General features: G+C 42.9%; 1 pseudogene across 1 annotated transcript; it reads left to right on the top strand.

The window, feature by feature from the left end:
- The first annotated feature begins 7,867 nt into the window (after positions 1-7,867).
- LOC147340135 (MOB kinase activator 1A-like) lies at positions 7,868-13,967 on the top strand (annotated as a pseudogene). Its single transcript, XR_015158962.1, has 2 exons — positions 7,868-7,940; positions 12,495-13,967. The product of XR_015158962.1 is annotated as an MOB kinase activator 1A-like (transcript).
- Positions 13,968-14,764: the final 797 nt, after the last annotated feature.

Raw genomic sequence — 14,764 nt, 5'->3', positions numbered from 1 at the left:
TTTTGATTTCTTCTGTGATTTGTTGGTTATTCAGCAGCGTGTTGTTCAGCCTCCATATGTTGGAATTTTTAATAGTTTTTCTCCTGTAAGAGATCTAATCTGCTTTGTGGTCAGAAAAGATGCTTGGAATGATTTCTATTTTTTTGAATTTACCGAGGCTAGATTTATGGCCCAGGATGTGATCTATCCTGGAGAAGGTTCCGTTTGTGCTTGAGAAAAAGGTGAAATTCATTGTATTGGGGTGAAATGTCCTATAGATATCAGTTAGATCTAACTGGCCTATTGTATCATTTAAAGTTTGTGTTTCCTTGTTAATTTTCTGTTTAGTTGATCTATCCATAGGTGTGACTGGGGTATTTAAAGTCTCCCACTATTATTCTGTTATTGTTAATTTCCCCTTTCATACTTGTTAGCATTTGTCTTACATATTGTGGTACTCCTATGTTGGGTGCATATATATTTATAATTGTTATATCTTCTTCTTGGACTGATCCTTTGATCATTATGTAGTGTCCTTCTTTGTCTCTTTTCACAGCCTTTGTTTTAAAGTCTATTTTATCTGATATGAGTATTGCTACTCCTGCTTTCTTTTGGTCTCTATTTGCATGGAACATCTTTTTCCAGCCCTTCACTTTCAGTCTGTATGTGTCCCTTGTTTCAAGGTGGGTCTCTTGTAGACAACATATGTAGGGGTCTTGTTTTTGTATCCATTCAGCCAGTCTTTGTTGGTTGGGGCATTCAACCCATTTACATTTAAGGTAATTACTGATAAGTATGATCCCATTGCCATTTAATTTATTGTTTTGGGTTCGAGTTCATACACCCTTTTTGTGTTTCCTGTATAGAGAAGATCCTTTAGCATTTGTTGGAGAGCTGGTTTGGTAGTGCTAAATTCTCTCAGCTTTTGCTTGTCTGTAAAGCTTTTGATTTCTCCTTCATATTTGAATGAGATCCTTGCTGGGTACAGTAATCTGGGCTGTAGGTTATTTTCTTTCATCACTTTAATTATGTCCTGCCATTCCCTCCTGGCCTGAAGAGTTTCTATTGAAAGATCAGCTGTTATCCTTATGGGAATCCCCTTTCCCTTGCTGCTTTTAATATTTGTTCTTTGTGTTTGATCTTTGTTAATTTGATTAATATGTGTCGTGGGGTGTTTCGCCTTGGGTTTATCCTGTTTGGGACTCTCTGGGTTTCTTGGACTTGGGTGATTATTTCCTTCCCCATTTTGGGAAAGTTTTCAACTATTATCTCCTCAAGGTCTTTCTTTTTGTCTTCTTCTTCTGGGATTCCTATGATTCGAATGTTGGGGGGTTTAACATTGTCCCAGAGGTCTCTGAGATTGTCCTCATTTCTTTTAATTCGTTTTTCTTTTATCCTCTCTAATTCATTTATTTCTCCCATTCTATCTTCTACCTCACTAATCCTGTCTTCTGCCTCCATTATTCTACTATTTGTTCCCTCCAGAGTGTTTTTAATCTCACTTATTGCATTATTCATTATATATTGACTCTTTTTTATTTCTTCTAGGTCTTTGTTAAATCTTTCTTGCATCTTCTCAATCCTTGTCTCTAGGCTATTTATCTGTTATTCCATTTTGTTTTCAAGATTTTATATCATTTTCACTATCATTATCTGGAATTCTTTATCAGGTAGATTCCCTATCTCTTCCTCTTTTGTTTGGTTTGGTGGGCATTTATTCTGTTCCTTTACCTGCTGGGTATTCCTTCGTCTCTTCATCTTGTTTATATTGCTGTGTTTGGGGTGGCCTTTCTGTATTCTGGCACTTTGTGGAATTCTCTTTATTGTGGAGTTTCCTTGCTGTGGGTGGGGTTGTATGGGTGGCTTGTCAAGGTTTCCTGTTTAAGGAAGCTTGGGTTGGTGTTCTGGTGGGTGAAGCTGGATTTCTTCTCTCTGGAGTGCAATTAAGTGTCCAGTAATGAGTTATGAGATGTCATTGGGTTTGGAGTGACTATGGGCAGCCTGTATATTGAAGCTCAGGGCTATGTCCTGTGTTGCTGGAGAATTTGCGTGGTATGCCTTGCTCTGCAACTTGTTGGGCCTTGGGTGGTGCTTGGTTTCAGTGTAGGTGTGGAGGCATTTCATGAGCTCCTATTGATTAATGTTACCTAGAGTCAGGAGTTCTCTTGTGTTCTCAGGATTTGGACTTAAGCCTCCTACTTCTGGTTTTCTGTCTTATTTTTACAGGAGCCTCAAGACTTCTCCATCTATACAACACCGTTGATAAAACATCTAGGTTAAAGATGAAAAGTTTCTCCACAGTGAGGGACACCCAGAGAGGTTCACAGAGTTACATGGAGACGAGAAGAGGGATGAGGGAGATAGAGGTGACCAGGATGAGATGAGATGGAATCAAAAGAGGAGAGAGCAAGCACTTCCTTATGTGAGCTCCACAGTCTGCACCACTCAGAGATGTTCATGGAATTATACAGAGAAGAGAAGAGGGAGGAAGGAGACAGAGGTGGCCAGGAGGATAAAGGGGTGAATCAAAAGCAGAGAGACAGATCCAGCCAGTAATCAGTTCCCTAAGTGTTCTCCACAGTCTGGAACACACAAAGAGATTCACAGAGTTGGGTAGAGAAGAGAAGGGGGAGGGAGGAGATAGAGGCGACCTGGTGGAGAAAAAGTAGAGTCCAAAGAGAGGAGAGAGCAGTCAAGCCAGTAATCTCGCTCCCAAGTAAAAATGGGTACTGAAGATCGGGTTCTTAAAGGTACAAAATTGATAACAAATACCAAAAAGCAAAGATTAAAAATCCAGAGTAGAGGTTGGATTTTCAAAAATTCAATATTAAAGAAAAAAAAAAGACAAAGTCACAAAAATTATAAAAAATATATATATATATGAAGTTTGCTTTAAAAAATAGGGTCTCTCTTTTTATTTTCCAAAGTAATAGTAGGTTATAAAAATGAAAATTAAAGGAGTAATAGAGGACTTAAAAATAAAAAAAAATTAAAATTAAAGAATGATAGTAAAAATAGTAAAATTATATCTAGGACTTTCTCTGGTGGTGTTGTGGGGAGTGTGGGGTCAGTTCATTTTCGGATAGTTCCTTGATCCGGCTTATGTGTCTCAAGATCTATAGGCCCCTTCCTATGTAGTTGGTGCTAACTACAGGGTTTTAATCTATTGCACCTGTCAATTCCAAGGCGGTTCCTTCTGTTTTAGCTTCTTCTGTTTGCTGGTCTCTTCAGTGTCTAATTTCTGCCCTGATGCAAGGGGGCGGTGGTGGACACCTTTCTAGGCTCACTGGTTCAGTCGTGCTGTGGGGAGGGAGGTACACTGCAAACAGATAACATTGGCGTGTGCTCGCAGTATCTTGGCCACACTGGGTTTGTCCCCACTCATGGTGTGTGTTCTTTCCCTATCTACATTGCTTAGGCTCTAGGTTGCTCTGCCGGGAACTCTCTGAGGCTGGCCCTGGGTTGTATGCACTTCCCAGGTCTAAGCCGCTTAGGTTCAAGTACTCAGGTAGTCCTCAAAGGCGCAGACTCGGTTGGGCCTGCGTTTTGTGCCCTTCCCAGGTCTGAGCAGCTCGGGTGACCAGTTTGGTGAGTGCGGTCGCTGCCACTTATCGCCTCCCCTGTCCCTGCCACTCGGTTTTCTGGGTGTACAACCGGCGCACCTTCTCAGGTGGATGTTTACCATTCAGATTCCCAATAAGTCTTGGTTAGCAATGAAGCCTGCTTGCAGTTTGGTAGATAATGCCTCTCTGGGGCCACGATTGCCCCCTTCCGGCTCTGGCTGCCCTCGCTTGCCTGTCTCTGGAGGGGGATGGGCCAGTCCGCAGCCGGCTAGCTCTGCTCAGCGGGAGCAGAGCTAGCCTTCATCTGTGAGCAGGCCTGAAGGTGTCTTAGGTTAGGGCTTTTCACGAGGTAGCTCTCCCACAGTCTGGTTTGCTATCTCAAGTCATTTCCCTCAGATTGCCCTCGGGCCATTCAGGCGGTCCTTACTCTAAGCAATGCATCCCGCGCCTCCCTGCCCAGGCCCCGCTTGCTAGTGGCAGGTGCAAGCGTCTGCACTGCTTCTCTGCTGGGGGAGTTACTGTTGGGCACGTAATCTGTGGCTTTTAATTATTTATTTATTTTTCCTCCTGGTTATGTTGCCCTCTGTGGTTCCAAAGCTCGTCACAGACTCGGCAGTTAGGGTGTTTCCTGGTGTTTGGAAACCTCTCATTTTTAAGACTCCGTTCATATGACGGAGCTCTGTCCCTACCTCTTTTGTCTCTCTTTTTATCTTTTATATTTTTCCTACCTCCTTTTGAAGACAATGGGCCGCTTTTCTGGGTGCCTGATGTCCTCTGCTGGCATTCAGAAGTTGTTTTGTGGAATTTATTCAGTGTTCAAATGTTCTTTTGATGAATTTGTTGGGGAGAAAGTGTTCTCCCCGTCCTATTCCTCTGCCATCTTAGGGAGATGTCAAAGTCTTGAACACTTCTGTTCTGCATATGTCTCCCATATCAGCACCAATGATTGAGTCCTAATTTTATTTGATCAAGACCTCTTGGGTATTGGAAATGTCTCCTCTATGTATCACTGCAAGCTTATATTAATACTGAGACTCAAGGTACTTTTGTTTTATGATTTTAATCTATAATATCCAAATCCTGACATATTTTCTCTGCACTAAATGAACTCAGACTTGCCCTGAATCTCAAGATATGACCCTAGCAATGAAAAAGGAGTCTTTATGAGAGACAAAAATACATTTTCATTCTGCTACCTGCACATCATATTCATTAGTTTGTTCCCAAGTCTAAGAAGAGGGTAGATGCTAACTTGATTTGTAAAGTTAATTAAAGTTGTTGGGACATGTCACATGACAACAGGGGATTCTGTGAATCTCAGTACCTACTCAGTACCTTTTGTTGGGCAACCACACATGATGCAGCTGAAATTTGAGTTTTCTCTTGCTCCTTTTCATTTCCTTAAGTGATTATGCAAGATTGTTAATGTCTTCAATGAAGTTTCATTTACACCACAGAATTAAATTAGCAGGCAATCATGTTCCTGTTAATTTCGCTTTGTAAATGGCATGATGACTAGGCCCGGGGCTGGTGATTTTCAATCTTTACAGTCTCAGAACATCTTTATTCCATGTTTCTTCCTTACATCTTTGTATGAGTGTCACATGAAGGTGAGGAGATGGCCAAGATGAAGGGAAGCTAAAGGGGGTCAGGAGTGGGCATTCCAGCACACAGGCGTCAGGGAAGAACAGCAGAGGATGTTTGGGAACTGTAAACAGTTGCATAATCATAAGGGATTTGATTTAGGTCATACCTGAATGGTCTAGTGGTTTTCCCTACTTTCTTCAATTTAAGTCTGAATTTGGCAATAAGGAGTTCATGATCCAAGCAACAGTCAGCTCCCAGTCTTGTTTTTGCTGACTGTATAGAGCTTCTCCATCTTTGGCTGCAAAGAATATAATCAATCTGATTTTGGAGTGCCTGATGAACTATGGACGGAGGTTCATGACATTGTACAGGAGACAGGGATCAAGACCATCCCCATGGAAAAGAAATACAAAAAAGCTAAATGGCTGTCTGGGGAGGCCTTACAAATAGGTGTGAAAAGAATAGAAGTGAAAAGCAAAGGAGAAAAGGAAAGATATAAGCATCTGAATGCAGAGTTCCAAAGAATAGCAAGGAGAGATAAGAAAGCCTTCCTCAGCGATCAGTGCAAAGAAATAGAGGAAAACAACAGAATGGGAAAGACTAGAGATCTCTTCAAGAAAATTAGAGATACAAAGGGAACATTTCATGCAAAGATGGGCTTGATAAAGGACAGAAATGGTATGGGCCTAACATAAGCAGAAGATATTAAGAAGAGGTGGCAAGAATACACAGAAGAACTGTACAAAAAAGATCTTCACAACCAAGATAATCATGATGGTGTGATCACTCACCTAGAGTCAGACATCCTGGAATGTGAAGTCAAATGGGCCTTAGAAAGCATCACTAGGAACAAAGCTAGTGGAGGTGATGGAATTCCAGTTGAGCTATTTCAAATTCTGAAAGATGATGCTGTGAAAATGCTGCACTCAATATGCCAGCAAATTTGGAAAACTCAGCAGTGGCCACAGGACTGGAAAAGGTCAGTTTTCATTCCAATCCCAAAGAAAGACAATGCCAAAGAATGCTCAAACTACTGCACAATTGCACTCATCTCACATGCTAGTAAAGTAATGCTCAAAATTCTCCAAGCCAGGCTTCAGCAATATGTGAACCGTGAACTTCCAGATATTCAAGCTGGTTTTAGAAAAGGCAGAGGAACCAGAGATCAAATTGCCAACATCTGCTGGATCATCAAAAAAGCAAGAGAGTTCCAGAAAAACATCTGCTTTATTGACTATGCCAAAGCCTTTGACTGTGTGGATCACAATAAACTGTGGAAAATTCTGTAAGAGTTGGGAATACCTGACCACCTGACCTGCCTCTTGAGAAACCTGTATGCAGGTCAGGAAGCAACAGTTAGAACTGGACATGGAACAACAGACTGGTTCAAAAGAGGAAAAGGAGCATGTCAAGGCTGTATATTGTCACCCTGTTTATTTAACTTATATGCAGAATACATCATGAGAAATGCTGGGCTGGAGGAAGCACAAGCTGGAATCAAGATTGCCAGGAGAAATATCAATAACCTCAGATATGCAGATGACAGCACCCTTATGGCAGAAAGTGAAGAGGAACTAAAAAGCCTCTTGATGAAAGTAAACGAGGAGAGTGAAAAAGTTGGCTTAAAGCTCAACATTCAGAAAACTAAGATCATGGCATCTGGTCCCATCACTTCATGGGAAACAGATGGGGAAACAGTGGAAACAGTGTCAGACTTTATTTTTCTGGGCTCCAAAATCACTGCAGATGGTGACTGCAGCCATGAAATTAAAAGACACTTACTCCTTGGAAGGAAAGTTATGACCAACCTAGATAGCATATTGAAAAGCAAAGACATTACTTTGCCCACGAAGGTCCATCTAGTCAAGGCTATGGTTTTTCCAGTGGTCATGTATGGATGTGAAAGTTGGACTGTGAAGAAAGCTGAGCGCCGAAGAATTGATGCTTTTGAACTGTGGTGTTGGAGAAGACTCTTGAGAATCCCTTGGACTGTAAGGAGATCCAACCAGTCCATTCTGAAGGAGATCAGTCCTGGGTGTTCATTGGAAGGACTGATGCTAAAGCTGAAACGCCAATACTTTGGCCAGCTCATGTGAAGAGCTGACTCATTGGAAAAGACTCATGCTGGGAGGGATTGGGGGCAGGAGGAGAAGGGGACAACAGAGGATGAGATGGCTGGATGGCATCACCAACTCGATGGACATGAGTTTGAGTAAACTCCAGGAGTTGGTGATGGACAGGGAGGCCCGGCGTGCTGCAATTCATGGGGTCGCAAAGAGTCGGACATGACTGAGCGACTAAACTGAAACAGTTGCATGGAAACAAGGTAGGAAATGGGAAGAGATATAGCCAGATAAGTTGTCAAGACCATGTGGGGAGAGGCAAGGCCACATGGGGAGGGACAAGGATGTCATGTGGTACTGGGGAGTGGGGGCCTCCTCAGCAGGTACAGCGAGGCCCCCCAACCCAGGGGTGAGCCAGGAGTGGTGCTATTGGACTTGCATGCATGCCTTGGGTAGCTTTGTCAGGGGGAACTTTGTGAAGCACAATCCTGGAAAAAGGAAATCACATTGGGAGGAAGCATGGAGGCCCAGGAAAGAGATGATAAGTGTTGAAACTGTCACTCAGTCATGTCTGACTCTTTGTGACCCCATGGACTTTGGCCCACCAGGCTCCTCTGTCCATGGCATTCTCCAGGCAAGAATACTGAAGTGGGTTGCCATTTCCTTCTCCAGGGGGATCTTCCTGACCCAGGGATGGAACTCAGGTCTTCTGCATTGCAGGCAGATTATCTACCGACTGAGCCAGAAGGTAATAGAAAAGGGGAGGATGGGCTGAATCTGAGAGGTATATTAGGGGAGGCGCAGGGCTATGTGGCTGTCTGGTTGGGTTGATCTGGTTGGGGAGGGAAGGAATGAGCCCTCGTTATGGTGGAGACGGGGTGAGACAGGAGGGGGTTGTGAAGGGGCTTTGGCAGCTGTGAGAGACAACTCAGGAAGAGCAGCAGCAGTTTTGTCCTTCATTTCATCAGGATTTATTGAGGGCCTTCCTCAAGGTCAAGTGCTGGAAGATGGTGAATGGGGTGCAGGAGACATGGCGTTTGAGGTTCTGGTGTCATAGCCACAGACCAATGTGTGACAGTGAGAAGTGGAACTTTGAAGCTTGCAGCAGGGGTGGTCCAGAGATGACAGATCTGTAAGTCACCAGCTCATAGCTGGTGGTTGAAACAGAGAGTAAACTTACTTACCCAGGGAGCCCATGGCGGAAGAAGAACACAGAGCTTGGCAGAACTCTAGATGATATAAACATTAAAATGTTTATACAAGTACTTTTTTTTAGTAGGTACCCCATGCACATTATATATCCAAAGGGTTCAAAAGGCTGGAGAGAAGTGAGTTTTTCTTCAGCCTTGTCCCCTGGCTGTCCTGCTCCCGGCACTGTAACTGCCTTTATTGGTTTCTGGTGTATCATTTCAAAGATACTCTCTATAAATGCAAATGTTTGCAAGTATGTTTGTGGTGGTTGGGATCACTTCAAACAGTGCCATCTCGTGTTCAGTCTGGTTGAGTTGCAGTCTTTGAGGACCTACCTACATGCAGATGTCTAACAGTGAGAAATAGATCTTTGATGCTTGCAGGAGAGGTGTGGGCCTGAGAGAACAGTTCTGTAAGTCATCAGCCCCCAGGTGGGAGTTGAAACAGCAATAGTGAATTATCTGCTCCTGGAGTGTTCATTCCTTTCCAGAAATGCAACACAGAGGGAAAGAGAGGACTGAGCAGGGGAAAGAAAAACAGGGAGAGAACGGGTGTGTAACCTCAGGAGAAGAGAAGATGGGGCGGGACGTTATTGCTTTCAAGAAAATAAATTATTAGAGAAAAAAAAAAAAAAAGAGAACACTTGAGGTTGTGTTTTGTTCCAAATAGCTAAGGGGGTGGAGAAAATGAAACTTTGTGATAAAATGGAAGCATAGGGCGTTTGGAGGACTCAGATGGACACCCCAGAAACACGCCTTCTCTATTTGTTTACTTTCCTTAAGACTTACACTCTGGGAAGTCTCCTGAAGCCTTAAGAACCGGAGGCATCTCAGTATGCCTGAACATATATGGGGTGTTTTTCCTTCTAAAAACGGTCTAGCAACATTTTCCTGCGGCCTCATGATGTACAAAGTAGCGCCCTGCAGCTCGGAGCGTCTCGGCTGTGGATTGCTGCCCTCTAGTGGCCAGCAAGGAACCTCCCACTCCGGCTCTGCCTGGCTTCACTGTGACTTCAGTGAGGAGAGGAAGTGGGGACTGGGGTTTGTGCTGAGTGTCTGAGTGACTGACTATGTGGAAGGCTCCTTGGGAACATTGGAGACTATCAGCCTCTCTACCCAATCCACCATTTACCCAGATAAGAAAATTTTCTTGGTCCAGAACACATTATGGAGGCAGCCATTAGGGCCAGACTTGAACTCATTGTTTCTATGATGTAAACAATGTTCTAAAGATAATGCTTTCTACTTTCTCTGATGAAAGAGATGGCAGGCAAGATGTGGTTGGAGCAGACCCTCGTGAATATGTCAGGAGGGAAATCAAATGGAAGTAGTGTAAGCCAAACAAGTTTGTAAGCTCTAAAAAAGTACGTGTATATATAGCATTATTTTAGGGGAAAATAGCAGTAATTACGTGGCCTCTGCAATAGATTCTTGGGCAAGATGTGCAACTTCTCCAAGCTTCAGCTGGCCCATCTGGGGATAACAATACATCCTGCATGTATGTGTGGCTGAGATCATATGAGTCGATGGTTGAAGCGCTTACTTTACCTTTCACTGTGTTTGACTGACACAGTATTAAAGATTTAATTAATTTAGCTATTATTTATAATGAGGCCCATGCGCCTCGTGCACAGTGAGGCCAAACAAAGTGAAATATCAGAGTCTGGAGCAGAGAAAGATTCGTTGTGGGCCATGCTTCTCAGGTAGCTCAGTGGTTAAGAATCCGCCTGCCAATTCAGGAGACACAAGTTCGATCCTTGGGTCAGGAAGATCTCATGCAGGAGGAAATGTCAACCTACTCCAATATTCTTGTCTGGGAAATCCCATGGACAGAGTACCCTGGCGGGCTACAGTTCATGGGGTCACAAAGAGTCTGACACGACTTACCAACTGAGCAGACATGCAAGGAGATAAGGTGGCTCATATCCGAAGAACCTCGCACTCCCAGAAGGGTTTCAAGGGAAGCACTTTTAAAAGCCAGTTGGGGGGGGGGCGCCTGGGGAATCATGCACAATTCTCTGATAGTCTGATGAGGAAGCAACAGGGTGGTGTCACAGGGGTTAGCTTTCTCAGTCCTTAGGCTCCAGGAAGCCTGGGACTTTGCCCTCATGATCATCAAGTAATTAATATCTTCTATTTGGTGGGAGGTTTTTGCTTCTGCAAAGCAACTCAGAAAATGTGTATCAAATGCAATACTATTATCCAGGTACTTCAGAGAGGAGCTAAAGCAGAGTATGTTGGGGGGGGGGGGAGGCACCATAGGGTCCTGCTCGGTTACATTATTATTACTATTTTACTGTTTTACTGTGTTGATTATTCTTTAGGAGATACAGCCCCAGCTTCAGCTTTATGACAGACTAGGAGAACCCTTCCATAAATAGAAACTCTACTTCCCAGTTTATAAGGGTGTTTCAAGTCCATGTTGATCCCACTTAATTAAAGTAGCACTTAAAATTCCTCATAAAGCTCTCCTCAAAGAGATGGAAGGCTCGTTCTTCTAAGGGGAAAGGATGTACTTGAATGGCCACTTGATATGAAGAAACTGTAGAAGCGATTGAAGTGAACTTTGAAGGCCTTGATAAAATGGACCTCAAAGCCCTCACAGGCTGAAAATTTTGAATCACCTGACTCTCTGACCTGCTTGTGGCCTGGAAATTCATGAGCAGAGGCCAACAGCAGAAGGGACCAGAGACATGTCTCCGCACAAGCTTGTGGCTGACCCCGCCCCGCATTCTGGAGGGAAACTCCATTCTCTCCTCCTCAGTGGTGGGCACTCGGGTCCCTTTCAGTCACCCAGGGATGCTCCTGGAATGGCACACAGGCTGCCCATGACGGCACCCTCCCTCCCAGCGCCACGCGCGAAGAATGCTTTCCTAATGGAGGAGAGATGGGCATCAAGCTGAAGGAAATCAAAATAGTAAGACTCTGCAGGATGACTGAACAGAGACCTAAGGAAATGACTGACAATAAAAACTGGCAAGGATGATTTAGATACCAGTCTGATCTTTGCATGATATAGACATTATAACTTCTTGTGTCTTGGCAGAAAATAATGCAAACATCATCATCTAATTTGTCAGTTCCGTCTGACAGTCATAGCATTAATAGAATGCTGTGATTAGGGTACAGAGAGAGGAAACTATACAAGCTTGAATTGTGACATAGAATATACTTAATTCTTCTTTATGGAAGGATAGACAGACAAGTTGGTGAATTGACTGTACTACATAATGGGCTATGAATTCCTAAGAAGGATCCTTCACTATAAGTCAACAAACATTTCAATATAGACACTATTAAAGGAATTTCCCTGGTGGTGCAGTGGATATAAGAATCCGCCTGCCAGTGCAGGGGACAGGGGTTCAGTCCCTGGTCTGGGAAGATCCCACATGCTGGTGCAACTAAGCCCATGCACCACCACTACCAAGCCTGTGTGCTGCAACTGCTAAAGTCCGTGCACCTAAAGCCTGTGCTTCACAAGAGAAGCCACCACAATGCAACAAAGAGTAACCCCCTCTCGCTGCAACTAGAGAAAAGCCCATGCAAAGCAACAAAGACCCAATGCAGCCAAAGCTAAAATAAATAAAAAATTTTAAAAGCTATTAGTGTCTGGACTTATAGGGAAAAATCATAATATCAAAATAGCTCATGTTATTGAGCATTTACTGAGCACCAGATGCTGTGCAGAGTACTTTTCACACATTATCTCATTTTATTCTTGAGACATACAGCAAATTTTCACGTTTTACTGGGGTTCTTTAGAGAATTTCTTTCTTTCCCTTCATATGATTTACCACAATTCATCATTATATATTGTTTGGCTATTTGGTGTCCAAACATTATAATTGATGTCCGACATTATAATTGCAGTGTAAGTGGAATCTTTTCTTTTGAAATACGGCTGGGTCCATTTTTCTTGTTGGTGGTGTTGGGGAGGCAGCACTGGGCTTTGCCCCAAGTTTGACCCCTGCTCAGGGTAGCAGTAGTCTGTGTTTCGCTGTCCGCAGACTGAGGAGTATCTGCCCCTTCTGGTTCCTAAGTGCTGCCTTTGCATACTGACTGCAGTGTAACCCAGTGTTCTCTCCCTCCCCAACCTCTACCCTCACCTCAAGAAGAAAAGAAGAGCTTCCCCTTCAGCAGCCATTCCTCTAATACATTGAAATCCAAGAACATCCCTGAAGGAGCTCATCAACATGAACACTTAAAACCTGCAGAAGCACTGTCGGAAGTGGGAACACAAAGGAAGCTGCCATGTTGCCAGAGGAAGAGGATCTCCGTCAATGGATGACAGTTAACACTATGGATTTCTTCAGCCAGATCACAACTCAGCATTGAAACAAGCTGCAGATCCAAGATCTGAACATCACTAGGAAAATGATACTAGTTTTGACAGCAGTCATGTGTCCAGCTCCAAAATACATTGACCATTTGATGCCTTGAGTTTAGGATGAACTTTACTGTGATGCTTTTTCCTTCTAAGATTGGTGTCCCATTTCCCCAAAATCTTATATCTGTGGTAAAGACTCTTCTAAAGCATCTGTCCAGAGTTTGCTGCCCACCTTTCTTACCAGCACTTTGATTCTGTGATGTAGCTGCCAGAAAAGGCCTGTCATAGTGTGTCCTTTAAGTGCTTTATTTGTTCAAGATTTCAATTTGACTGATAGAGGAGAGTTGGCACCACTTCAGGAATTCATTGAGGAGTTTAGATTGAAAGACAAGTTTCTTTAACACAGTTATCCTCTTGCTTCATGTACCGTTTGACTTGTCTTATTGCTAATCTGCCATAGACTTGTGTTGGAGGTTGAATTGTGCACCGCCCCCTCCAATCATATGTTGCAGTCCTAACCCAGTACCTTATTTGGAAGTAGAGTCCTTGCAGATGTAATTAAGTTAAAGTGAGGTCATTAGTTTGGACTCTAAGCCAGTATGACTGGTGTCATATAAGGGGAAATTTGGATATAGAGACATGTGCAAAGGGAGAATGTCCTGCAAACATGAAAACTTAGACACATCACCCCTTTCTTTAAGTCGAAGAGGGAAACCCTAACAAATCCTTCCCTCACAGCTCTCAGAAGAAACCAACTCTGCCCAAACCTTGATTTTGAACTTCTAGCCTTCAGAATTGAGAGAGAATGCATTTCTGTTTTTCTAAGCCATCTGGCTTGTGGTACTTTGTGTCCTGGCAGCCCTAGCTAATACAACCGGTGATACAAACTTTGAGAAACCATGGTGCAGACACCCATTGTCTGTGTTAACTGATAAAATTATTCCAGTGGTAGGTTGGCTTCAAAGTAAGAATACAAGAGTGTAGTTAACTTTGATGTACTGGAAGACCTGTTATTTCATGAAGTCATACTTGTAATATATGATGACTAACCTGTACTTTATTAGTTTAACATTGTTTCTTTGCTGAAGAAATTGAATCTTTTTCTGATGACAACATAATAGATAGTGAGCATTTCCGCCAATAATTTATTGGTTTCCAAAAGTTTTGAAACCAAATTTCCTAACAGTACAATCACATCACCAGATAGGTTTTATTCTACTTCAATCTAAACAATAAAAAGAGACTTCTTTTTTTACCATTTAGAACATATGTATTACTTTGTATTTTATTTTCATGTTTGTATAGAAGTGCTTTTTATAGTTAATCTACCTACTTACCTGTCTACCTATCTCACTATCGATCTACCTTTAAAAAAATTCATAATTGCTATATTAGTATTATATGACACGTGGTATAGGAACAACTAAAGTTTTTCCTTAAATTCCTTTTTATTTTATAATCTTTGAGATTTTGATCAACATAAACGTATCTACATTATTAGGAGGGCATATCAGTTCAGTTCAGTCAGTCAGTCATGTCCGACTCTTTGCTACCCCAAGAATCACAGCACGCCAGGCCTCTCTGTCCATCACCAACCCCCGGAGTTCACTCAAACTTGTGTCCATCGAGTCAGTGATGCCATCCAGCTATCTCATCCTCTGTTGTCCCCTTCTCCTACCCCCAATCCCTCCCAGCATCAGGGTCTTTTCCAATGTGTCAACTTTTTGCATGAGGTGGCCAAAGTATTGGAGTTTCAGCTTCAGCATCATTCCTTCCAATGAACACCCAGGACTGATCTCCTTTAGGATGGACTGGTTGGATCTCCTTGCAGTCCAAGGGACTCTCAAGAGTCTTCTCCAACACCACAGTTCAAAAGCATCAATTCTTTGGCGCTCAGCTTTCTTCACAGTCCAACTCTCACATCCATACATGACTACTGGAGAAACCGTAGCCTTGACTAGATGGACCTTTGTTGACAAAGTAACGTCTCTGCTTTTGAATATGCTATCTAGGTTGGTCATAACTTTCCTTCCAAGGAGTAAGCGTCTTTTAATT

This window comes from Bos grunniens, chromosome X (assembly GCF_055505025.1).
Source record: "Bos grunniens cultivar Pamir isolate PY7600 chromosome X, Bosgru_T2T1.0, whole genome shotgun sequence".
Classification (NCBI taxonomy): domain Eukaryota; kingdom Metazoa; phylum Chordata; class Mammalia; order Artiodactyla; family Bovidae; genus Bos; species Bos grunniens.
Note: the sequence above shows the minus strand (reverse complement) of the source record. Positions and strands in the feature narration are given on the sequence as shown.